Source organism: Pseudophryne corroboree, assembly GCF_028390025.1.
Source record: "Pseudophryne corroboree isolate aPseCor3 chromosome 7 unlocalized genomic scaffold, aPseCor3.hap2 SUPER_7_unloc_5, whole genome shotgun sequence".
Classification (NCBI taxonomy): Eukaryota; Metazoa; Chordata; class Amphibia; order Anura; family Myobatrachidae; genus Pseudophryne; species Pseudophryne corroboree.
This window is the reverse complement of record NW_026967614.1, coordinates 543,681-569,430: the sequence shown is the minus strand read 5'-3', so window position 1 is coordinate 569,430 and position 25,750 is coordinate 543,681. Positions and strand designations below refer to the sequence as shown.

The 25,750-nt window shown below is 47.2% G+C and overlaps 9 non-coding genes and 1 pseudogene across 9 annotated transcripts; all 10 read right to left on the bottom strand.

Moving 5' to 3' along the window:
- Positions 1-214: 214 nt before the first annotated feature.
- Positions 215-377, bottom strand: LOC134986702 (U1 spliceosomal RNA). Its single transcript, XR_010192531.1, has one exon. It is a non-coding gene; the product is annotated as a U1 spliceosomal RNA (small nuclear RNA).
- Positions 378-529: 152 nt separating this feature from the next.
- LOC134986709 (U1 spliceosomal RNA) lies at positions 530-693 on the bottom strand. The gene has a single exon (XR_010192537.1). It is a non-coding gene; the product is annotated as a U1 spliceosomal RNA (small nuclear RNA).
- A 674-nt stretch (positions 694-1,367) lies between these two features.
- LOC134986680 (U1 spliceosomal RNA) lies at positions 1,368-1,530 on the bottom strand. Its single transcript, XR_010192509.1, has one exon. It is a non-coding gene; the product is annotated as a U1 spliceosomal RNA (small nuclear RNA).
- Positions 1,531-1,682: 152 nt separating this feature from the next.
- LOC134986745 (U1 spliceosomal RNA) lies at positions 1,683-1,846 on the bottom strand. The gene has a single exon (XR_010192572.1). It is a non-coding gene; the product is annotated as a U1 spliceosomal RNA (small nuclear RNA).
- Positions 1,847-2,520: 674 nt separating this feature from the next.
- Positions 2,521-2,683, bottom strand: LOC134986697 (U1 spliceosomal RNA). The gene has a single exon (XR_010192525.1). It is a non-coding gene; the product is annotated as a U1 spliceosomal RNA (small nuclear RNA).
- Positions 2,684-2,835: 152 nt separating this feature from the next.
- LOC134986724 (U1 spliceosomal RNA) lies at positions 2,836-2,999 on the bottom strand. The gene has a single exon (XR_010192551.1). It is a non-coding gene; the product is annotated as a U1 spliceosomal RNA (small nuclear RNA).
- A 671-nt stretch (positions 3,000-3,670) lies between these two features.
- LOC134986677 (U1 spliceosomal RNA) lies at positions 3,671-3,833 on the bottom strand. The gene has a single exon (XR_010192505.1). It is a non-coding gene; the product is annotated as a U1 spliceosomal RNA (small nuclear RNA).
- A 152-nt stretch (positions 3,834-3,985) lies between these two features.
- LOC134986728 (U1 spliceosomal RNA) lies at positions 3,986-4,149 on the bottom strand. The gene has a single exon (XR_010192554.1). It is a non-coding gene; the product is annotated as a U1 spliceosomal RNA (small nuclear RNA).
- Positions 4,150-4,831: 682 nt separating this feature from the next.
- Positions 4,832-4,983, bottom strand: LOC134986674 (U1 spliceosomal RNA; annotated as a pseudogene).
- Positions 4,984-5,135: 152 nt separating this feature from the next.
- On the bottom strand, positions 5,136-5,299 carry LOC134986740 (U1 spliceosomal RNA). The gene has a single exon (XR_010192567.1). It is a non-coding gene; the product is annotated as a U1 spliceosomal RNA (small nuclear RNA).
- Positions 5,300-25,750: the final 20,451 nt, after the last annotated feature.

Here is a 25,750-nt window from a genome sequence, read left to right as displayed (position 1 = left end):
GGCACTGTAACAGCTCCAGAGCTGCTCTGTAAGGCAAGTAAAAAGGTGTGGGCCCTGCAGCACTACCTGTAGTTCGCATTGTGCGTTGGAAGGCACAAAGTAAGCAGACGGGAGAAGTTAGGATAGTGCGCAAGGGCATAGAAGGGAGCTGCTCAAGAAAAGAGAAGTGGAAACAGACAGCAAACTAGGCTGGAGAGAGACCTGAGACAAAGAGATCTGAATTATACGAGAGCCGACCAGGGGAAACACAAATTATGCCGTCAAGTGTCCCACATTTGGGGAAATCGCAGGAGCAGCACACCCAGAGTGCAATGGGTGAGCCTTTCCCTGGGAGAAGCACCTTCATAATCATAGTATCTCACCTGGCAGGTAAGTAGGAGTTGGGCTAGAGCTGGGGAGGGTCGCTGCTCGGGTACCCCCCTGTCAAATGAAGGAGATCCAACTGAGGCAGCACAAGGGAACTCTCGAAAAAAGAACAAGGCTAGAGGAAGATCTGAGACAAAGAAATCTGACTTTTACCAGAGCTGACCAGAGGAAAGCACAAACACAGTCCCCCACTACCACAAATAATGCAGTCGAGTTTCCCACATTTGGGGAAATCACAGGGGTCAGCATACCCAGAATGCAATGAATGAACCTCACCCTGGGAGAACAATCTTCATGACCATGGTGTCTCCTATGCAAAATAAGTATGATTTGGGATAGGGCTGGGGAGGGCCGCTGCTCAGGCACATCTCTGTCAAGTAAAGGAGATTCAACTGAGGCAGCACAAGGGAACTCTCATCTGGGGACAACAACTGCAGGGAGAACACATATTTTCAGATGAATATGGGAGGGCAGAAGGCTGCCTAATACTGAAGCACCCCCAAACAACAAACCAAATGCAACAACTAGTACAAGCATTCCTGGGGGAAGGTCTGCAGAAGACGGATTTGCATACGGTGATGTCATCCAAGCAGTGGGCCAAAGTTGGCTGGAACCCTCATCTGCATATGAAAAGAGAAAAGGGGTATGCAGGGCATGGCGGCCTTTTGCGGCGCTTGGATGACCCTTAGTTCGCATTAAACACCCCCACCCTCCTTCGGTGTGGGGCTCATGTTGGCCATGCCCCAGCCCCTGAAGCATTCAAGCTGATTTCTTGCAGCAGCTTGGCACTGTAACAGCTCCAGAGCTGCTCTGTAAGGCAATTAAAAGGGTGTGGGCCCTGCAGCACTACCTGTAGTTTGCATTGTGCATTGTAAGGTACAAAGTAAGCGGATGGGAGGAGAAGTCAGGATAGTGCACAAGGGTATAGAAGGGAGGGGCTCAAGAAAAAAGAAGTGGAAACAGACAGCAAACTAGGCTGGAGAGAGACCTGAGACAAAGAGATCTGAATTATATGAGAACCGACCAGGGGAAACACAAATTATGCAGTCAAGTTTCCCACATTTGGGGAAATCGCAGGGGCAGCACACCCAGAGTGCAATGGGTGAGCCTTGCCCTGGGAGAAGCAACTTCATGATCATAGTATCTCACCTGGCAGGTAAGTAGGAGTTGGGCTAGAGCTGGGGAGGGTCGCTGCTCGGGCACCCCCCTGTCAAGAGAAGGAGATCCAACTGAGGCAGCACAAGGGAACTCTCGAAAGAAGAACAAGGCTAGAGGAAGATCTGAAACAAAGAAATCTGACTTTTACCAGAGCTGACCAGAGGAAAGCACAAACACAGGCCCCCACTACCACAAATAATGCAGTCAAGTTTCCCACATTTGGGGAAATCACAGGGGTCAGCATACCCAGAATGCAATGAATGAACCTAACCCTGGGAGAACAATCTTCATGACCATGGTATCTCCTATGCAAAATAAGTATGATTTGGGATAGGGCTGGGGAGGGCCGCTGCTCAGGCACATCTCTGTCAAGTAAAGGAGATTCAACTGAGGCAGCACAAGGGAACTCTCACCTGGGGACAACAACTGCAGGGAAAACACATATTTTCAGATGAACATGGGAGGGCAGAAGGCTGCCTAATACTGAAGCACCCCCAAACAACAAACCAAATGCAACAACTAGTGCAAGCATTCCTGGGGGAAGGCCTGCCGCAGATGGATTTGCATATGGTGATGTCATCCAAGCAGTTGGTCAAAGTTGGCTTCAACCCTCGTCTGCATATGAAAAGAGAAAAGGGGCGTGCATGGCATGGCGGCCTTTTGCGGAGCTTGGCTGACCCCTAGTTTGCATTGAACACCTCCACCCTCCTTCGGTGTGGGGCTCATGTTGGCAATGCCCCAGCCCCTGAAGCATTCAAGCTGATTTCTTGCTGCAGCTGGGCACTGTAACAGCTCCAGAGCTGCTCTGTAAGGCAAGTAAAAGGGTGTGGGTCCTGCAGCACTACCTGTAGTTTGCATTGTGCATTGGAAGGCACAAAGTAAGCAGACGGGAGGAGAAGTCAGGATAGTGTACAAGGGTATAAAAGGGAGGGGCTCAAGAAAAAAGAAGTGGAAACAGACAGCAAACTAGGCTGGAGAGAGACCTGAGACAAAGAGATCTGAATTATACGAGAGCCGACCAGGTGAAACACAAATTATGCAGTCAAGTGTCCCACATTTGGGGAAATCGCAGGGGCAGCACACCCAGAGTGCAATGGGTGAGCCTTGCCCTGGGAGAAGCAACTTTATGATCATAGTATCTCACCTGGCAGGTAAGTAGGAGTTGGGCTAGAGCTGGGGAGGGTCGCTGCTCGAGCAGCCTCCTGTCAAGTGAAGGAGATCCAACTGAGGCAGCACAAGGGAACTCTCGAAAGAAGAACAGGGCTAGAGGAAGATCTGAGACAAAGAAATCTGACTTTTACCAGAGCTGACCAGAGGAAAGCACAAACACAGTCCCCCACTACCACAAATAATGCAGTTGAGTTTCCCACATTTGGGGAAATCACAGGGGTCAGCATACCCAGAATGCAATGAATGAACCTAACCCTGGGAGAACAATCTTCATGACCATGGTATCTCCTATGCAAAATAAGTATGATTTGGGATAGGGCTGGGGAGGGCCGCTGCTCAGGCACATCTCTGTCAAGTAAAGGAGATTCAACTGAGGCAGTACAAGGGAACTCTCATCTGGGGACAACAACTGCAGGGAGAACACATATTTTCAGATGAACATGGGAAGGCAGAAGGCTGCCTAATACTGAAGCACCCCCAAACAACAAACCAAATGCAACAACTAGTGCAAGCATTCCTGGGGGATGGCCTGCCGCAGATGGATTTGCATATGGTGATGTCATCCAAGCAGTGGGTCAAAGTTGGCTTCAACCCTCGTCTGCATATGAAAAGAGAAAAGGGTTATGCAGGGCATGGCGGCCTTTTGCGGCGCTTGGCTGACCCCTAGTTTGCATTAAACACCTCCACCCTCCTTTGGTGTGGGGCTCATGTTGGCTATGCCCCAGCCCCTGAAGCATTCAAGCTGATTTCTTGCAGCAGCTGGGCACTGTAACAGCTCCAGAGCTGCTCTGTAAGGCAAGTAAAAGGGTGTGGGCCCTGCAGCACTACCTGTAGTTTGCATTGTGCGTTGGAAGGCACAAAGTAAGCAGACGGGAGAAGTCAGGATAGTGCGCAAGGGCATAGAAGGGAGCGGCTCAAGAAAAGAGAAGTGGAAACGGACAGCAAACTAGGCTGGAGAGAGACCTGAGACAAAGAGATCTGAATTATACGAGAGCCGACCAGGGGAAACACAAATTATGCAGTCAAGTTTCCCACATTTGGGGAAATCGCAGGAGCAGCACACCCAGAGTGCAATGGGTGAGCCTTGCCCTGGGAGAAGCACCTTCATGATCATAGTATCTCACCTGGCAGGTAAGTAGGAGTTGGGCTAGAGCTGGGGAGGGTCGCTGCTCGGGCACCCCCCTGTCAAGTGAAGGAGAACCAACTGAGGCAGCACAAGGGAACTCTCGAAAGAAAAACAAGGCTAGAGGAAGATCTGAGACAAAGAAATCTGACTTTTACCAGAGCTGACCAGAGGAAAGCACAAACACAGTCCCCCACTACCACAAATAATGCAGTCGAGTTTCCCACATTTGGGGAAATCACAGAGGTCAGCATACCCAGAATGCAATGAATGAACCTCACCCTGGGAGAACAATCTTCATGACCATGGTATCTCCTATGCAAAATAAGTATGATTTGGGATAGGGCTGGGGAGGGCCGCTGCTCAGGCACATCTCTGTCAAGTAAAGGAGATTCAACTGAGGCAGCACAAGGGAACTCTCATCTGGGGACAACAACTGCAGGGAGAACACATATTTTCAGATGAACATGGGAGGGCAGAAGGCTGCCTAATACTGAAGCACCCCCAAACAACAAACCAAATGCAACAACTAGTGCAAGCATTCCTGGGGGAAGGCCTGCAGCAGATGGGTTTGCATATGGTGATGTCATCCAAGCAGTGGGTCAAAGTTGGCTTCAACCCTCGTCTGCATATGAAAAGAGAAAAGGGGCGTGCAGGGCATGGCGGCCTTTTGCGGCGCTTGGCTGACCCCTAGTTTGCATTAAACACCTCCACCCTCCTTCGGTGTGGGGCTCATATTGGCTATGCCCCAGCCCCTGAAGCATTCAAGCTGATTTCTTGCAGTAGCTGGGCACTGTAACAGCTCCAGAGCTGCTCTGTACGGCAAGTAAAAGGGTGTGGGCCCTGCAGCACTACCTGTAGTTTGCATTGTGCATTGGAAGGCACAAAGTAAGCAGACGGGAGAAGTCAGGATCGTGCGCAAGGGCATAGAAGGGAACGGCTCAAGAAAAGAGAAGTGGAAACAGACAGCAAACTAGGCTGGAGAGAGACCTGAGACAAAGAGATCTGAATTATACGAGATCCGACCACGGGAAACACAAATTATGCAGTCAAGTTTCCCACATTTGGGGAAATCGCAGGAGCAGCACACCCAGAGTGCAATGGGTGAGCCTTGCCCTGGGAGAAGCACCTTCATGATCATAGTATCTCACCTGGCAGGTAAGTAGGAGTTGGGCTAGAGCTGGGGAGGGTCGCTGCTCGGGCACCCCCCTGTCAAGTGAAGGAGATCCAACTGAGGCAGCACAAGGGAACTCTCGAAAGAAAAACAAGGCTAGAGGAAGATCTGAGACAAAGAAATCTGACTTTTACCAGAGCTGACCAGAGGAAAGCACAAACACAGTCCCCCACTACCACAAATAATGCAGTCGAGTTTCCCCCATTTGGGGAAATCACAGGAGTCAGCATACCCAGAATGCAATGAATGAACCTCACCCTGGGAGAACAATCTTCATGACCATGGTATCTCCTATGCAAAATAAGTATGATTTGGGATAGGGCTGGGGAGGGCCGCTGCTCAGGCACATCTCTGTCAAGTAAAGGAGATTCAACTGAGGCAGCACAAGGGAACTCTCATCTGGGGACAACAACTGCAGGGAGAACACATCTTTTTTAGATGAACATGGGAGGGCAGAAGGCTGCCTAATACTGAAGCACCCCCAAACTAAAATTCTAGTTTCTCTAATGTCCTAGAGTATGCTGGGGACTCCGTAAGGACCATGGGGATAGACGGGCTCCGCAGGAGACATGGGCACTTTAAGAAAGACTTTAGTTCTGGGTGTGCACTGGCTCCTCCCTCTATGCCCCTCCTCCATACCTCAGTTTGATACTGTGCCCATTTGAAACTGGGTGCTTTTCAGGAGCTCTCCTGAGCTTTCTGACAGAAAGTATTTTGTTAGGTTTTTAATTTTCAGGGAGCACTGCTGGCAACAAACTCCCTGCATCGAGGGACTGAGGGGAGAGAAGCAGCCCTACTCTCTGAGTTGCAAGGTCCTGCTTCTTAGGCTACTGGACACAATTAGCTCCAGAGGGATTGGTACGCAGGATCTCACCCTCGCCGTCCGTCCCAGAGCCGCGCCGCCGTCCCCCTTGCAGATTCAGAAGATAGAAGCCGGGTGAGTATGAGAAGAAAAGAAGACTTCAGAGGCGGCAGAAGAGTTCATGATCTTCACTGAGGTAACGCACAGCACTGCAGCTGTGCACCATTGCTCCCATACACCTCACATACTCCGGTCACTGTAAGGGTGCAGGGCGCAGGGGGGGCGCCCTGGGCAGCAATATAAACCTCTTTTTGGCAAAAATATAACATATATACAGCTGGGCACTGTATATGTATGAGCCCCTGCCAATTTTACAGTTTAAGCGGGACAGAAGCCCGCCGCCGAGGGGGCGGGGCTTCTCCCTCAGCACTCACCAGCGCCATTTTTTCTCCACAGCACCGCAGAGAGGAAGCTGCCCGGACTCTCCCCTGCTTATACCATGGTAGACAAGAGGGTTGAAAAGAGAGGGGGGGCACATAATTCGGCGCAAATGACATACAGCAGCGCTACTGGACAAACATTAAGTTACTGTGTTATTCCTGGGTTATATAGCGCTGGGGTGTGTGCTGGCATGCTCTCTCTCTCTGTCTCTCCAATGGGCCTTGTGGGGAAACTGTCTTCAGAAAAGCATTCCCTGTGTGTGTGTGGTGTGTCGGTACACGTATGTCGACATGTCTGAGGAAGATGGCTATATTAGAGAGGAGCGGGAGCAAATGAATGTGGTGTCTCCGCCGACACCTGATTGGATGGATATGTGGAATGTTTTAAATGCTAGTGTAAACTCATTGCACAAAAGATTAGACAAGGCTGAAGCTTTGGGACAGTCAGGGTCTCAACCCATGCCTGATCATATGTCGCAGGGACTGTCAGGGTCTCATAAGTGCCCACTATCCCAGATTGTTGACACAGATACCGACACGGATTCTGACTCCAGTGTCGATTACGTTGATGCAAAGTTACAGCCAAAATTGGCAAAATCCATTCGATATAGGATTATGGCAATAAAAGATGTTTTGCACATCACAGAGGAACCCCCTGTCCCTGACAAGAGGGTACATATGTACAAGGGAAAGAAGCCTGAGGTAACCTTTCCCCCCTCACACGAGCTGAACGAGTTATGTGAAAAAGCTTGGGAATCTCCAGATAAAAGACTGCAGATTTCCAGAAGGATTCTTATGGCGTATCCTTTCCCATCAACGGATAGGTTACGATGGGAATCCTCCCCTAGGATGGACAAAGCATTAACACGCACAGCTACAGCTGGAAAATCAAATTTTTTACCTTATGTTCCCTCACAGCATAAGAAAGCTCTGCATTATCAAATGCAGTCCTTTCGGTCACAAAGAAACAAGAAAGTGTGAGGTGCGTCCTTTCTTGCCAGAGGTAGGGGCAGAGGAAAAAAGATGCACAACACAGCTAGCTCCCAGGAACAGAAGTCCTCCCCGGCCTCTACAAAATCTACTGCATGACGCTGGGGCTCCACTGGCGGAGTCCGGCCCATGAGATGTCATGCAGCCGCTCTGACCACGCCTCCTGTTTCTCCGTTGCCGACCCAATATTGAAACCCTGCCCCCGCACCGCTCCATCTCTGACTTGGGAATGGAGTGTTGTTGACCCCCCTCCCCCCCCCCTGCACCGATTGACTGGCAGAGGCGATCGCATTATCTGCAGGCGGATGCGTATGCTCTTAGCAATTTTTGCAGTTGGATTGCTTATTGCGATTGCAATCCAACCCGAATCAGGCCCTATTACCTATCACAATGCACTGCGGGTAGTACAATATGGGGTTAATATAGGAGAAAAACCCCCAGAGCTGTGCTCCTTAACTGTCCCAGGTGGCTAGTGGAGCAGCTGCCCAGTAATCAGTGTCCACGCCAGTGCGCACACGGCCCGCCCCCTACAGCCACGCTGGATCACAGTATAAAGCGGGCACAGAAGACCCTTACCACCCTTTCATCAGCGGCCTCGTGATCCCGGAGGGCGGTGTGTGTGTGACTGACCTTAGGAAGAAACCGGAGCCTCCGCTGCAGTGACCCAGCAACCGGGGCACTGGAGTATACTGTGCCGCTGGGAGTGATGGAGCTGCAGTAAATATGTCTATTAGACCTAGCCTGCTGCAGCCCTTGTAGATTCTTATTAAAAAAGTTCTTCTTTTCTTGTCAAAATTAATAGCTAAGAATAGGATGCCTGAGGCAGCCCCCTGTTAAGTGGCCTGCTACTGAAGGCACCAACTACAAACTGAGCTCCCTGTTCATGGAAGCGAGGTTATAGAGGAGGGGGCGCTGAGTATCTTGTGAACAGTCAAAAGCTTTGAGCTTGTTGGTGCCTCAGATCAAGATCCTACTCTACACCCCAATATGAATCCTTGTGGAGTCCAGTGTACCCCACAGAAGAAAAAAATGTGTCACAACCATTGGCAGCAACATAAGAATAGCTGCTGATGGGCACAATTGAGAAAGGAAGGGGGAAAACATTTGAATCCAGCACATATATGTAATTCGAATATGTAATTTGTACCTTCCTACTTTAAAATGTAATGGATGAACCTCACCCTGTGAGAACTATCTTCATGATCAAGAGATCTCATATGCAAGATAAGTATGTGTTGGGATAGGGCTGTGGAGGGCGGCTGCTCGGGCACACCCCCGTCAAGTTAAGGAGATTCAACTGAGGAAGCACAAGGGAACTCTCATCTGGGGACAACAACTGCAGGGAGAACACATTTTCAGATGAATGTGGGAGGGCAGAAGGCTGCCTAATACTGAAGCACCCCCAAACAACAAACCAAATGCAACAACTAGTGCAAGCATTCCTGGGGGAAGGCCTGCAGCAGATGGATCCAATAACAGCTCCAGAGTTGCTCTACAAGACAAGTAAAAGGGTGTGAGCCCTGCAGCACCACCTGTACTTTGCATACACACATATAGGACAGCATCTCTTATATGCCCCAGGGTCAATAAAATAGTATCCTTATCTAGGGTATCCATCCCCTCAGATAAGGTATCCGTCCATGCTGCTACAGCACTACACACCCAGGCCGACGCAATTGCCGGTCTGAGTAAGGTACCCGAATGTGTATAAATGGACTTCAGGGTTATCTCCTGTTTGCGGTCAGCAGACTCTTTGAGGGTAGCCGTATCCTGGGACGGGAGGGCTACCTTCTTGGATAAGCGTGTTAATGCTTTGTCCACCCTAGGGGAGGATTCCCATCTTAACCTATCCATTGATGGGAAAGGATACGCCATAAGAATCCTTCTGGAAATCTGCAGTCTTTTATCTGGAGATTCCCAAGCTTTTTCACATAACTCGTTCAGCTCGTGTGAGGGGGGAAAGGTTACCTCAGGCTTCTTTCCCTTGTACTTATGTACCCTCTTGTCAGGGACAGGGGGTTCCTCTGTGATGTGCAAAACATCTTTTATTGCCATAATCCTATATCGAATGGATTTTGCCAATTTTGGCTGTAACTTTGCATCATCGTAATCGACACTGGAGTCAGAATCCGTGTCAGTATCTGTGTCAACAATCTGGGATAGTGGGCGCTTATGAGACCCTGACAGTCCCTGCGACATAGGATCAGGCATGGGTTGAGACCCTGACTGTCCCGAAGCTTCAGCCTTGTCTAATCTTTTGTGCACTGAGTTTACACTAGCATTTAAAACATTCCACATATCCATCCAATCAGCTGTCGCAGAGACACCACATTAATTTGCTCCCGCTCCTCTCTAATATAGCCTTCTTCCTCAGACATGTCGACACACGTGTACCGACACACCACACACACAGGGAATGCTTTTTCTGAAAACAGTTTCCCCACAAGGCCCTTTGGAGAGACAGAGAGAGAGAGTATGCCAGCACACACCCCAGCGCTATATAACCCAGGAATAACACAGTAACTTAATGTTTGCCCAGTAGTGCTGCTGTATGTAATTTGCGCCGAATTATGTGCCCCCCCCCTCTTTTCAACCCTCTTGTCTACCGTGGTTTCAGCAGGCGAGAGTCTGGGGAGCTGCCTCAGCGGTGCTGTGGAGAAAAAATGGCGCTGGTGAGTGCTGAGGGAGAAGCCCCGCCCCCTCGGCGGCGGGCTTCTGTCCCGCTTAAACTGTAAAATTGGCGGGGGCTCATACATATATACAGTGCTCAGCTGTATATATGTTATATTTTTGGCAAAAAGAGGTTTATATTGCTGCCCAGGGCGCCCTGCACCCTTACAGTGACCAGAGTATGTGAGGTGTATGGGAGCAATGGCGCACAGCTGCAGTGCTGTGCGTTACTTCAGTGAAGATCATGAAGTCTTCTGCCACCGCTGAAGTCTCTTTTCTTCTCATACTCACCCGGCTTCTATCTTCCGGCTCTGCGAGGGGGACGGCGGCGCGGCTGTGGGACGGACGGTGAGGGTGAGATCCTGCGTACCAATCCCGCTGGAGCTAATGGTGTCCAGTAGCCTAAGAAGCAGGACCTTGCAACTCAGAGAGTAGGGCTGCTTCTCTCCCCTCAGTCCCTCGATGCAGGGAGTCTGTTGCCAGCAGTGCTCCCTGAAAATTAAAAACCTAACAAAATACTTTCTGTCAGAAAGCTCAGGAGAGCTCCTGAAAAGCACACAGTTTCCACTGGGCACAGTATCAAACTGAGGTATGGAGTAGGGGCATAGAGGGAGGAGCCTCTGCACACCCAGAACTAAAGTCTTTCTTAAAGTGCCCATGTCTCCTGCGGAGCCCGTCTATCCCCATGGTCCTTACAGAGTCCCCAGCATCCTCTAGGACGTTAGAGAAAATAGGATTTTAATACCTACCGGTAAATCCTTTTCTCTTAGTCCGTAGAGGATGCTTGGCACCCGTCCCAGTGCGTACTGTGTCTGCAGTTATTAAATGGCCCTTAACTCCAGAACATTTATGTGGAGACAACTTTCCCGACTTGACCATCTTCCTTGGATGTTTTCCCCCTGTGTGACTGCTCCCCAGCCTCGGAGGGTTGCATCCGTGGTCCCTAGGATCCAGTCCTGGATCCCGAACCATCGCCCCTCTAGGAGGTGAGAACTGTGCAGCCGCCAATGGAGTGATATTCTGGTCTTGGAAGACAGGATTATCCTCCGGTGCATGTGTAGGTGGGATCCGGACAACTTGTCCAACAGGTCCCACTGGAACACTCTAGCATGGAACCTGCCAAACTGAATGGCCTCGTAGGCCGCAACCATCTTCCCCAGCAACCGAATGCATTGATGGATTAACACTCTTGCTGGTTTCAGAATTTGTTTGACCAGACTCTGGATCTCCATAGCCTTTCCACTGGAAGAAAACCTCTTCTGTGTCCAGTATCACTCCCAAAAACAACAACCGCGTCATTGGGACCAACTGCGATTTTGGCAAGTTTAGGAGCCAACCATGTTGTTGAAGAACGGTCAGGGAGAGTGCAATGTTTTGCAACAACTGGTCCCTGGGTCTCGCCTTTATCAAGAGATCATCCAAGTATGGGATAATTGTGACTCCTTGCTTGCGAAGGAGAACCATCATTTCCGCCATCACCCTGGTGAAAATCCTCGGAGCCGTGGACAGACCAAACGGCAACGTCTGAAATTGGTTTTGACAATACTGAATTGCAAACCTCAGGTAGCTTGATGCAGTGGCTAAACGGAACATGTAAGTAGGCATCCTTATGTCTACCAAAACCATGAAATCTCCTTCCTCCGGACTGGAGATCCCTACCCTGAGAGATTCCATCTTGAAATTGAATTTCTTTAGGTAGAAATTGAGGGATTTCAGATTTCAGATTGGTCTGACTGAGCCTTCCGGCTTCGGGACCACGAAGAGGCTTGAATAAAAGCCTTCTCCCTGCTGACTAAGGCCGATTTGAACAATCGGTGAGGGGGAACGTCTTGAAACCCCAGTTTGTACCCTTGGGACACTATTTGTAAAACCCACGAGTCCAGGTCCAAATTAATCCAGAACTGACTGAAGTGTTTTAGACGTGCCCCCACTGGTGGGGGCTCCTGCAAGAGAGCCCCAGCGTCATGCAGTGGATTTGGCAGAAGCAGAGGACGATCTCTGCTCCTGCGATCTTGAAGAGGCTACAGACCTCTTCCCTCTTCTCCTTCCTCTACCTGCAAAGAAAGGGGAATCTTAACTTCTTGCATATCTATTGGGCCAAAATGACTGCGTTAGATAATGATGCGTCTTCATCCGTTGAGAGGGAACATAGGGCAAGAAGGTTGACTTACCTGCGGGAGCTGCCGAGATCAAATTAACTAGGCCGTCGCCAAACAAGGCTTCACCTTCATAGGGAAGAAACTCCCTTTCTTCTTGGAGTCAGCATCAGCATTCCCTTGGTGAATCCACAATGCCCTCCTATCCGAGACTGCCATGAAATTGGCCCGTGAACTCAAGAGTCCAATATCCCTTGCAGTCTCACACTGGTTGAGAAATCCCCTGCAGAATCTTGGAGATCCGTCAAATTTTGCTGGCGTTGGAAGATGAAGACGTGGAGCAGAAATGGGTAAGGTGGGTGGGGTTATAGCTGGAGTCACTGTGGTTGACGCACCAGACGCGCCTGATCCACGGAGAGTTGTCTGAATCCCATCCAGCCGAGTAGAGAGATCCTGGAGACAGCGGATGATGTGGCCCTGTGCAGCCTCCTGATGTTCTAGTCGGGCTGCCAGTTCTTGCATCAGCCTGGCAATGGGTGAGCCTTGCCCTGGGAGAAGCAACTTCATGATCATAGTATCTCACCTGGCAGGTGAGATGAACATGGGAGGGTAGAAGGCTGCCTAATACTGAAGCACCCCCAAACAACAAACCAAATGCAACAACTAGTAAAAGCATTCCTGGGAGAAGGTCTGCAGAAGACGGATTTGCATACGGTGATGTCATCCAAGCAGTGGGCCAAAGTTGGCTGGAACCCTCATCTGCATATGAAAAGAGAAAAGGGTTATGCAGGGCATGGCGGCCTTTTGCGGCGCTTGGATGACCCCTAGTTCGCATTAAACACCTCCACCCTCCTTCGGTGTGGGGCTCATGTTGGCTATGCCCCAGCCCCTGAAGCATTCAAGCTGATTTCTTGCAGCAGCTGGGCACTGTAACAGCTCCAGAGCTGCTCTGTAAGGCAAGTAAAAAGGTGTGGGCCCTGCAGCACTACCTGTAGTTCGCATTGTGCGTTGGAAGGCACAAAGTAAGCAGACGGGAGAAGTTAGGATAGTGCGCAAGGGCATAGAAGGGAGCGGCTCAAGAAAAGAGAAGTGGAAACAGACAGCAAACTATTATCCAAGTACGGGATAATTGTGACTCCTTGCTTGCGAAGGAGAACCATCATTTCCGCCATCACCCTGGTGAAAATCCTCGGAGCCGTGGACAGACCAAATGGCAACGTCTGAAATTAGTAATGACAATCCTGAATTGCAAACCTCTGGTAGCTTGATGCAGTGGCTAAATGGGAACATGTAAGTAGGCATCCTTTAAGTTTACCAAAACCATGAAATCTCCTTCCTCCGGACTGGAGATCACTACCGTGAGAGATTCCATCTTGAAATTGAATTTCTTTAGGTAGAAATTGAGGGATTTCAGATTTCAGATTGGTCTGACTGAGCCGTCCGGCTTCGGGACCACGAAGTGGCTTGAATAAAAACCTTCTCCCTGCTGTCTAAGGCTGATTTGAACAATCGGTGAGGGGGAACGTCTTGAAACCCCAGTTTGTACCCTTGGGACACTATTTATAAAACCCACGAGTCCAGGTCCGAATGAATCCAGAACTGACTGAAGAGTTTTAGACGTGCCCCCACTGGTGCGGGCTCCTGCAAGAAAGCCCTAGCGTCATGCAGTTGATTTGGCAGAAGCAGAGGACAATCTCTGCTCCTGCAATCTTGAAGAGGCTACAGACCTCTTCCCTCTTCTTCTTCCTCTACCTGCAAAGAAAGGGGAATCTTAACTTCTTGCATATCTATTGGGCCGAAATGACTGCATCAGATAATGATGCGTCTTTATCCGTTGAGAGGGAACATAGTGCAAGAAGGTTGACTTACCTGCGGGAGCTGCCGAGATCAAATTAACTAGGCCGTCGCCAAACAAGGCTTCACCTTCATAGGGAAGAGACTCCCTTTCTTCTTGGAGTCAGTATCAGCATTTCCTTGGTGAATCCAGATATACAGGGAATGGGGGGAAGGGGATGTGTTCTGCACCAGCTATTAAATTCTAAATATTTGTATGAAGAGGCCCCAATAAATGTCCATCAGTTATATTAAATATTAATTGTAGGACGTTCGGGGGTGCTACCAGAGACAAGTAATGTTATGCAGGAAAGGAGAAGAGAAAAGAATGTCTCTTTTGCTGGCGCACAAATGATGATTTAAAAATGTACTTTTAATAAATTCGTTAAAATTGTCTAAACACGAGATAAAGTACAATAAGTTTGTATAATGTAATTACCATATATAATAAATGGAAATACATTTATTAATATCAAGGTTCGCTACCTGTGTTGTGTCTTTATTATTGATCCAAATTGACTTTATCAATTAGTCTGATACTGAATTACTGGACACTATGTAATATTAGTTGAATGTATATTAGTAATTCACTTGACAAATGTCAGAACCTGGCAATAGTTCTACATATCATACACTTACAGCACTCTTTCCACAATATTTTCCCTTTATTCCAGATCAAATGGTATAATCCCCCACAGTAATTATTCCTGTTGTAGTATAGTACAGTATGGTTGCTGGGGACGTCTTTAATGAAAAGAGAGGGAACATCTAATGTGTCTTCTTATGGGTAAAATACTTGCAAGCTAAGTGCTATGAATAGCATCAGCATGTAGATAAATGCTGAGTGTTAGGTGAGTAATGCAGATAAATAGGGATATCTAATAATTCTATAGAATAGTGGGTGAATTATTAGATATCCCTATTTATCTGCACCTCTAAGCACACTATTTGACTGTCCACACCCTGCTGTGCCTATTACCCATCTCCTCCACCACCCTCAACACTGACCCACACATCATTCACCCACAAAGATACAATAAAGGTAGTTTGGATAAATTAGCTAAATGAAATGGATTTAACCAATTTATCTAAATGACCATTTTTGGATGTTTTCCAGTGTTTGGGAGCAAATGGTCAATTGTCATTTGCTGCCACATATTAGCATAATTTTGTTTCAACTAGAAAAAAAAATTGGACAGATAATCTAAGTGTGGATCCAGTTTAATGCTGATTTCAGAGCCAACTATAGACTTGATTGAGGTACTGTGTCCCCGGTACCAAATACCAATTAAAATAATATTGTGAGGTGTGAGGTGTTCAAAAAAGACTGAAAATGAGTGGAAATTATGGTTATTGAGGTTAATAATACTGTGGGATCAAAATGACCCCCAAATTCTATGATTTAAGCTGTTTTTTAGGGTTTTTTGAAAAAAACACCCGAATCCAAAACACACCCGAATCCGACAAAAAAATTTCGGTGAGGTTTTGCCAAAACGCGTCCGAACCCAAAATACGGCCGCGGAACCGAACCCAAAACCCGAAAAATTTCCGGTGCACATCACTACTTAATTAGAACTTCGGTCAATGTGAATTAATTATTGGACTCAACCATGGTTATCCTTAAAACCCAGGGGTCTATTTAAGATCGATCTTAATCGATGTTGGGCTTCCAGGTTGAAAAAAACACACATTTACTAACATTTTAAAATTTATATAAAAAATCATCTGTTCGTAAATGCAGTGCACATGGTTTTGCCCAACTGCTAACAAAATTCCTGCTGCGATCAACTTGGAATTACCCCCATCGATTGATGTTTTCACACTGCTCGTTCCAACCCCAAAAACTATGAAGAGGATGGGGGCATATACGCAGGGTCCATCCTGTGCATGTGCCTACATTTTCTCCGGGTGCTCCGCAGAAAATGCGAATGCCTCTGCCTGTCAATCAATAGAGGGCGTACCTTCGCAGGTATATCGCGATCATGAGCCATGTCTCCCATTTTTGTCATTATAGGTGCTCTGTGAGCTGCTGACCATACCCCAGCCCCTCTGTCTCCCGTGAATAGACATTGGGGCTTATTCAGACCAGATCGCTTCAATTTATTTTCACCCAGCGGGCAATCAGGTCTGCACTGCACATGCGTATGCGCCACAATGCGTAGGTGCGACGGTCCGGAGATCACAAGAAGATTGACAAGAAGAGGGTGTTTGTGTGGGTGGCAACTGAATGTTTCTAGGGAGTGTCCGGAAAAATACTGGAGGGACCCGGCGTTTTGTGGGAGGATTTGTGACGTCACCTCAATGGCTGAGTAAGTGCTGAGCTGTGCAGCTCTTGTGCACATGTGATCACACACCTGCACAGCAAATTTTCCCTTCCGCTGTAGGCGGCAACCACCTGATCACAGGGATGCAAAAAACACACCCTAGCGATCAGGTCTGAATTACCCACAATGTGCATATTTGCAGAGCAACAAGCTACAGGGAGCCTTCCACCCCCCCCTTCCCCATGACTATGGGACACTGGGGGGGGGGGGTTATTTGGGTTAGCTGGACATTCCCAAAAAAAGTGACTGTCCTGCAAAAATTGGGTTAGTTTGGAGGTATGTGCAAATACATTTATTGTTTTGCATGCAGGGTAAATACTGGCTTCTTTGACATTTAGCCACAAATGCTGCACAGTTGAATTACAGTATTACACTGCAATTAACAGTTATGCTAGGACATTCCTTCTCCCAAAATCTACCTCTCTCTGCATGTTACATCTGTCCCACAGTGGCGTGCGGTGAGGTCAGTGGCTAGTGAGGCACTACAGCCATAATGTCCGCCGAATCCTGCCGATGACCCTTAGCCAATGCCCGCTACTGCCTCTGAGCCGATACCCACTGCCACCGCCAATGGCTTACAAACTCTCCCACAATCAACTGACCCAGCCCTCCACCACTAATTTCTATATCAGTCCGATGCCGCCAATGCCCGCTGCCTGCCTGCTCATTGTTCTTGTGATATATTATAAATTTTTAAAGAAAAAAAAATGAGTGTTTGGGACTGGGAAGGGTGAGGGAGGAGGACATGAATGCAATTTTGTTGTCCAGGGCTTCCATTAACTTAAAGGAGAAGGGTCTGAATGGGTTAAAAAAAATGTGTGCGGTCCCCCCTCCTTAGTATAACCAGCCTCTTTGAGCCGGTCCTGGTTATTTAAATACTTGGGGAAAAATTGGACAGAGGTTCCCCGTATTTAGACAACCAGCACCGGGCTCTTAGACGGGTCCTGGTTCCAAAAAATACGTGGGACAAAAGATGTAGGGGTCCCCCATATTTTTAAAACCAGCACCGGGCTCCACTAGCCAGAGAGATAATGCCACAGCCAGGGGACACTTTTATGTAGGTCCCTGCGGCCCTGGCATTACCCCTCCAACTAGTCACCCCTGGCCGGGGTTCCCTGGAGGAGTGGGGATCCCTTAAATCAAGAGGTTCCTCCCCTCGAGGCACCCAAGGGCCAGGGGTGAAGCCCGAGGCTGTCCCCAGCACCCCTGTGTGGTGGGTGCCGGGCTGATAGCCATATGTGTAAAAAAAGAATATTGTTTTTTTGTTGTGGAACTACAAGGCCCAGCAAGCCTCCCCCACTTGCTGGTACTTGGAGAACCTCAAGTACCAGCAGGCGGGGAAATAACGGGCTCGCTGGTACCTGTAGTTCTACAACAACAAAAAATACCCAAATAAAAACACAAACACACACACCGTGACAGTAAAATTATTGAGACAGGCTGTAGCATGTGGATGCATGTAACCCTATAAAAGTGATGGATTGGGTGACTATTACAATACCCACTGTTGCTGTCTGAAAAATGATGGATATATAGATTGCTCTGCTGAGATATGTTTTTTTTCTAAAATGCACCACAGGTATGGATGGATAGTATACTTGACGACACAGAGGTAGGTAGAGCAGTGGCCTACTGTACCGTACTGCTATATAATATATTATTTATTATTATTATCCTTTATTTATATGGCGCCACAAGGGTTCCGCAGCACCAAATTACAGAGTACATAAACAAATAATCAAACAGGAAAACAGCAACTTACAGTTGATGACAATATAGGACAAGTACAGGGTAAATAAACATAGCTACATCAGCAGATGACACTGGAATAAGTATCAGGTGGCAGAAGACTGCTGGATTTGGTGCAGCTGAAGATTATTAAAGTAAGAAAAGAGTAAGCACATGAGGGAAGAGGGCCCTGCTCATGAGAGCTTACATTCTAAAGGGGAGGGGTAGACAGACAGGGGTGAGACAGATGGGGTACATAGAGAGCGTGGAACAGAGGTTTAGGATGAGATTTGGCTGGGTTTGGTGAAGAAGTGGGTCTTGAGAGCCCATTTGAAGTTTTGTAGAGAGGTGGAGAGTCTGAGGGGGAGAGGTAGGGAATTCCAGAGAAGTGGTGCAGCACGTGAAAAATCTTGGAGGTAGGAGTGGGAGGAAGTAATCCGTAGGCAGGAGAGTCGGCGTGCATTAGCAGAGCGAAGAGGACGGGTGGGAGTGTAAAGCGAGATAAGATCAGAGATGTAGATGGGAGAGGAGTGGGTGAGGGTTTTGTAAGCAAGTGTGAGAAGCTTGAAATGGATTCTGAAAGGGAAGGGGAGCCAGTGAAGGACTAGTAAGAGAGGAGAGGTGGACGTAGTGCATTTGGTGAGGAAAATTAGCCGGGCAGCAGCATTGAGGATAGATTGGAGTGGAGAGAGGTATTTGTCAGGAATGCCAGTCAGGAGGAGATTACAGTAGTCCAGTCTGGAGATGACCAGTGAGTGGATAAGAGTCTTAGTAGCATCCTGGGTCAGAAAGGGTCTGATCCTGGAAATATTTTTTAGATGAAAACGGCAGGTTTGTGAGAGGTGCTGAATGTGTGGTTTGAAGGAGAGGGAGGAGTCAAGGATTACTCCAAGACAGCGCACTTGGGGGGTAGAGGAGATAGTAGTGCCATCAATAGATAATGAGATTGTAGGAGGTGAGGTTATGCGGGAGGGAGGGAAGATGATCAGCTCGGTCTTAGACATGTTAAGTTTAAGAAAGAGCTGGGACATCCAGGAAGAGATAGCAGAGACAGTTGGAGATACGAGTGAGGAGAGTAGGGGAGAGGTCTGGAGAGGAAAGATAGATTTGAGTGTCATCAGCATAGAGATGATATTGGAAACCAAAAGAACTAATGAGCTTACCTAGTGAGGACGTATAGAGAGAGAAGAGGACCAAGGACAGAACCTTGGGGTACCCCTACAGTTAGTGGAAGTGAGGGGGAGGTGGAGTCATGAGAGGAGACAGAGAATGAACGGTCAGAAAGGTAGGACGACAACCAAGAGAGGGCAGTGTTACGCAGACCAATGGAGTGAAGGATTTGCAGTAGGAGAGGATGGTCCACAGTGTCAAAAGCAGCAGAGAGATCAAGTAGAATAAGTAGAGAGTAGTGTCCCTTAGATTTAGCAGCATGGAGGTCATTGCATACTTTTGTAAGGGCAGTTTCAGTGGAGTGGAGAGGACGGAAGCCAGACTGGAATGGGTCAAGCAGTGAGTGTGAGGAAAGAAAGGAAGTAAGGCGGTTGTAGACAATACGCTCAAGGAGTTTGGAGGCAAAAGGGAGAAGAGAGATGGGTCGGTAGTTAAAGAGAGAGTTTGGATCAAGGGTAGGTTTTTTAAGAATAGGAGAGATGAGAGCGTGCTTGAAGGCAGAGGGGACAGTGCCTGATGAGAGGGAGAGATTGAGAAGGTGGGAAAGATGTGAACAAGCAGAAGAAGAGATGTGGCAGAGGAGGCGGGGGGGTTAGGGTCAAGTGGGGAGGTGGTGAGGGAACAGGAACGAATGAGGGCCATGACTTCCTCTCCAGATGCATGGGAGAAAGATGACAGAGTTGGTGCGAGGGATGGGGAGGGTTGGTAAGGGATGGGAGAAGGCTGGTTTCTGATAGTCTGGTGTGATGTGATGTCCTGACGTATGGAGTCAATTTTGGATGTGAAGTAAGTGGCAAAGTCAAGAGCAGAGAGTGAGGAAGGGAGATGAGGTGGAGGTGGGCAGAGGAGTGAGTTGAGAGTGGCAAAGAGGCGCCGGGGGTTGGAAGACTGGGAGGAGATGAGGTTCTTGAAGTATGACTGTTTAGCAAGAGAAAGGGCAGCACTGAAGGATGAGAGCATAAGTTTGAAATGGAGGAAGTCTGCCTTAGAGCGTGATTTCCTCCAGTGTCGCTCAGCAGTACGTGAGCATTTTTGCAGATATCTGGTGCATTTGGTGTGCCAGGGTTGAGGTGTTAATTTGCGAGGGTGAACAGTGGTTGGTGGAGCAACAGAGTCAAGAGCAGAAGTAAGGGAAGCATTGTATGTGGAAGTGGCTTGTTCAGGGCATGAGAGAGAGAGAGAATAGGAGAGAGAAGTGAGTCAAACAGGGAGGAAAGGAATGTGGTGTCAATAGCTTCAATGTTACGCTTAGTGATGGTAGCCTTAGGAGGTTGAGATGGGGAAGTCGAGAGAGATAGGTTGAAGGAGAGCAGGTGGTGGTCAGAGAGGGGAAATGGGGAGTTGGAAAAATCAGAAATATCACAGCGGTGAGTGAAGACCAGATCCAGTGAGCTCCCATTCACATGGGAGGGTGAGGAGGTCCACTGGGAGAGACCAAGTGAAGAGGTGAGGTTAAGGAGTTTAGAGGCAGGGGATTGTGTGGGGATGTCAATAGGGATGTTGAAATCGCCTAGGATAATGGTGGGAATGTCAGAAGAGAGGAAGTGAGGAAGCCAGGAAGCAAAGTTGTCGATGAATTTGGAAGCAGTGCCAGGGGGGCGGTAAATGACAGCTACTCTAAGATGGACTGGTTGGAAAAGACATATGGAGTGGACCTCAAATGTAGATAATATAAGGGATGGTTCTGGTGGTATGAGTTGGTAGGAGTAACTAGAAGGTAAAAGGACCCCAACACCACCCCCATGGCGACCCCCAGGTCGGGGGGTGTGTGTGAATGTAAGGCCCCCAGCAGAGAGAGCAGCAGCAGAAGTAGTGTCAGAGGGCGTAATCCAAGTTTCAGTAATGGCTAGTAGGTGTAGGGAGTTGGAAATGAAAAGGTCATGAGTGGGGACCAGTTTGTTACAAACGGATCTGGCATTCCAGAGGGCACAGGATAGGGGGTATGAGTTTGTGGGAGAGATGTGAATTAGATTTTCAGGGTTGCTGTAGCGATGAGGTGGGATTAACTTTGAGGGCAGGGATGAGAGAGTAGTGATGGTACGGGTGCCTGAGATAGGAGGGGAAACTGCAGGAGGTGGGCAGGGAGGGAGGTCAGTGTGATGTGGATGGGGTGTGGGGAGGTGACAGGGAAGGGAGAGAGGGAGCAGGGCTGAGTTGTGGGGTAGCAGGACCATGGGGCAGAGGTGAATGAAAGTGGGGTAACAGGAAAGGTGGGGGAAGGAAACAGAGGGATGGAGGGGAGACAGAGGAGGAGGTGGAGTAGACTAGGGGGGAAGGATAAAGATACATTATTAGGTAGACACTGAGTGATGTGGGGAGTATAAGAAAGCATTCACATAGTGTTAAGTAGGTAAATAGGTTGAGGGAAAGTGGAAGTAGGAGAGGAGACTGTAAGGGAATCCGAGCAGAAGAATTGTAGAAATGCAGGTGAGAAAAGCAGTGTAGGCTCAAGGGGTGTAGATTTAGTATGAAATGAGTCAAAAGCGTAGATAAAGTGGGTGCAGAAATGTATTTGGAGTGTAAGAAATGAAAGGATTGTGAGAGGTTTAAGAAGCAATGGTAATTATGTTAGATGTTTTAAGTGTTTGCAGGTAAAATTGCATTGGTGCAGCTGTGCTTAAAAAACAAAATTACAATAATACAGATACAGGCATTTGTAGGTGAAATGGATGGTTTATGAAATGTCCAAGTAAGGTAGTTCTGTGCTATGTAATCAGATGCAACAATCAGGAGGTGAGTGATCTGAGGAGTAAGTGACTCACATTTGTTATTAGTTCTTCAGTTTTCTTTGTTTTGTTAGATTGGTGTGCTTCTGTTTTCCTTCTTTTTTCACTTCGATTGAACGCTAATTGAACACTGCTGTTATGTGTCAATTTTATCACGCTTTTATAAAAATGCACGCTTAGATCAATAAATGCACAGCCAAATGGCTTTGCACAGCCTACACCATTGGACTTTAGTAGAAGACTATTACAAGTGAAACCAATAATTGAAATCTGTAACCACACCCCACCCCCTCAAATGCCAGGCAATAAATTACCTTAAAAACAACAACCAGGCATTCCACAAAGATTAAACTGGGTCTATATCATTCAAAACTTTAAAAAAGTACTTCAAAATAACATACTATGCAATAATGTTTCAATTTGCATTACCCAGCAGAATTAGCTTTGCATATATAGATATAGTGCAGCAGAATAGATTGGTGGTTGTAGTCAATTGTAATTACCCAGCAGAATTAGCTTTGCATATATAGATATAGTGCAGCAGAATAGATTGGTGGTTGTAGTCAATTGTAATTACCTGTAGGTGACAAGAAGAGAAGAAACGTCAATTCACAATCGATATCAGCTGAAGATAAATTAACGCTGATTGAACGCTGCGTTGTGTCAATTTTATCACGCTTTGATAAAAATGCATGCTTAGATCAATAAATGCACAGCCAAACAGCTTTGCACATCCTACACCATTGGACTTAAGTAGAAGTCTGGTGGTCAGCAAAATTTTGCACTGTCCTCCTACTATATATAGTGCGCACAACTACTAAAATACACCACAGGTATGGATGGATAGTATACTTGACGACAGAGGTAGGTAGAGCAGTGGCCTACTGTACCGTATTGCTATATATTATATACTGGTGGTCAGCAAAATTCTGCCCTGTCCTCCTACTATATATACTGCGCACAACTACTAAAATACACCACAGGTATGGATGGATAGTATACTTGACGACACAGAGGTAGGTAGAGCAGTGGCCTACTGTACCGTACTGCTATATATTATATACTGGTGGTCAGCAAAATTCTGCCCTGTCCTCATACTATATAATACAATGCAGCACAGATATGGAGCATTTTTCAGGCAGAGAACGTAGATATTTTCAGCACACTGAGCACAGATATTTGCAAGCACACTGAGCACAGATATTTGCAGCACACTGAACACAGAAACTGAGAAAACGCTGCACGTCCTCTCCCTATCATCTCCAATGCACAAGTGAAAATGGTGGCGACTCGTGGCTCCTTATATAGAATAGAATAGCTGCTGACGGGCACGATTGAGGGAGGAAAGGGACATTTGAATCCAGCCCATAGATGCAATGTGAATATGTAATTTGTACCTTCCTATCTTAAAATGTATATACAGTGTATATGTCACAACTGAGGGCCTGAGCTGACTGGAGGCAGCCTCAGTTGTAGGGGCTGAGGTGTAGTGGAACCTGGGAGGTTGTATCAGACCCCTGGACATGTAAGTTAAATGTAGAAGAATTGCCCGAAGGCGTGCCCACGACAACCAGGATAAAAGTCAATGATGTTTATTTTGACAAACTCCATGCATCACAGCAGTAATAAAAGAGAAACATAAAATCAGCAGAGAAATAATACAGTTCCTGGGTACTACAGGAGGACAAGGACCACAGGGCTCTGGTAGTATGAGACAGTTCTTATTATCTTCTAGTTGGAAAGTCCTTACCAGGCCCGACTGTAGCAATGGAGATAGCCCAGGATCATACTAGCTGGTGTTCCAGGAAAAGCTGGGCTGCTGTGGATAAAATGGCTGCTGTGGGTACTGGCTGAAACCAAACTGATGTAAGCACGGAGTGGATTGCTGGATGGAACCAGCCAAATAATAAATGAAGCTTGAGAGCGATGAAATATGATTGATATATGGCGTTTGAGAGCGGTGAAATAATAGTGCCGGTGGTGAGTGGTAATCTGCGGAAATGATACCGGCACTTTAAGAAGAGCTGATCTCTGCTGGAAGCTAGGCTGGAAGCAGGTAAATCTGTAACTGGAAACAGATGAGTCCCAGAGGACTGGAGAGTCAGGCTGCACCGCAGGTGGTAGACTAGAGCGGGTCTCTTTAGTGGAGGTTTGGAGATGGTAACTGGAACCTGGAAAACAACCACGGGAGAGAGACAAACTGGAACTAGGTTTGACAACCAAATCACTGACGCCTTCCTTGCTCAGGCACAGAATACTTATACCTGCAGCAAGGAAGGGATTGGCTAGGCAATTATGCAGATTACAATGGAAACAGCGGATTGGTGGAAATGAACAGGTGACAGAATCCAACATGGCTGCGCCCATGCAGACACTTGGAGGGAAGATTGGTTTGATAATCCATGTGGGAACTTTAACAGCAATGGCGGCGCCGGCCACAGTAAACAGGAGACGCCAGACTGATGAGTGCACATTTGAACCACGCGGGCAACAGCGGAGGCCGCGGCTGACATAAGCGCCACTCTGACATCCTGCATGCAGAAACTCAGGGATGGCGGCGGAGGCCGCGGGAGATGCCATTCAAGATGTAACATGGCGCCGCTGTGACAGCGTCTCAGAGTGACAGGAGAGGAGGCAGGAATGGGGACATCAGAATAACAGATGGGATCCGGTCCTGGAGCGCTGAGCCAGCCTTAGGAGGCATCTGAAAGGTAAGTTATGGCGTCCAGATACCCGGATCGTGACAGTATACACTAGAGGTCTTTCCGAACCCCCTAATCCTAACATTGTAATTTGCTTTAGGGCGCACCTCCAATTAGTCTAGTGTTTCTTGCTGCCTTTCCAATGAAGCAAGTTTAATTTAGTAATAGGTGAAAAACCATCCCTACAAAGGTGTTAATCAGAGACTTGGCTTTGTGGACACTTTTCAGAGAACAACTTTGTTAGCATAAAAGTAAAGCCAGAAAATGAAGAGCTGTTTAATCACTCAATTGGATTTTTTTGCCAGCATATTTCTTTTTCTCTGCAACCCACTGCTAAATTGTGCTTCCTAGCTGTTTTTATAAAATCACTGAATCAAATCTAACTCTGATTACATCAGAGAAGGCCAGGTACCCTACACCATAACAGGGGGTTTGAAATTTTGACTTGTCTACTTAAAGATCACCAAAATCTGATCACAAGGTCAATTACGTCCCTGGGTGGGATTGAACCACCAACCTTTTGGTTAATAGCCGAACACACTAACCGATTGCGCCACAGAGACACTTTGCAAAAAGTACATACTGACAAAGGCTAATAAGCATACATCTAGAACGTTTCCTAGAAAAACTTTAAAAAGTCAATAATCTGGAGAGTTTTTGTAAGATGTTTCTTCCATCAACCAACGAAGAAACACATTGGTACTTTTCCATGATGAGTGAGTGCTTCAGGTTCTCTTGCACTTACATGTGCAGCAGAGTACTGCAATGGAAGCATGCTGGGCCCATAACCCAGAGGTAGGCAGATTGAAACTATCCTCTGCTATATGCATTTTTTTTTTGTTAATTAAAGTAATCCAAAACTGGGATTGATATTTTGGTTCTTTTATTTTTACTTAAAGTAATATAACTTTTACCATTTTAATTTGTTTTAATAGTATATTGACAGTATTGTTTTCTTTCAAAAATCCACTTAATTTTCTTTACCCTATTAGTAAAATGGTAATTGACAAAAAACAAACTACATTGTCACCAGAAGAGCAATACAAAATGTACAAGTGATATATTAAAATCATCTTTCCAGCTTGAATTTCAATGATGCATTGGGGCAAAGATTTTGTTAGCAACATCTTCACCCTTAAATAAAGATTTTCTTAATTCCTTACCTGTGTGCTAATTAGATATCACCTTGTTTTCACATTAAACAGACTTCCACATGAGAAAGCAGCAAGGATGCAGTGGCGTTAATGTTTCCTGGTGTCAACCCGTATTATTTCAGTA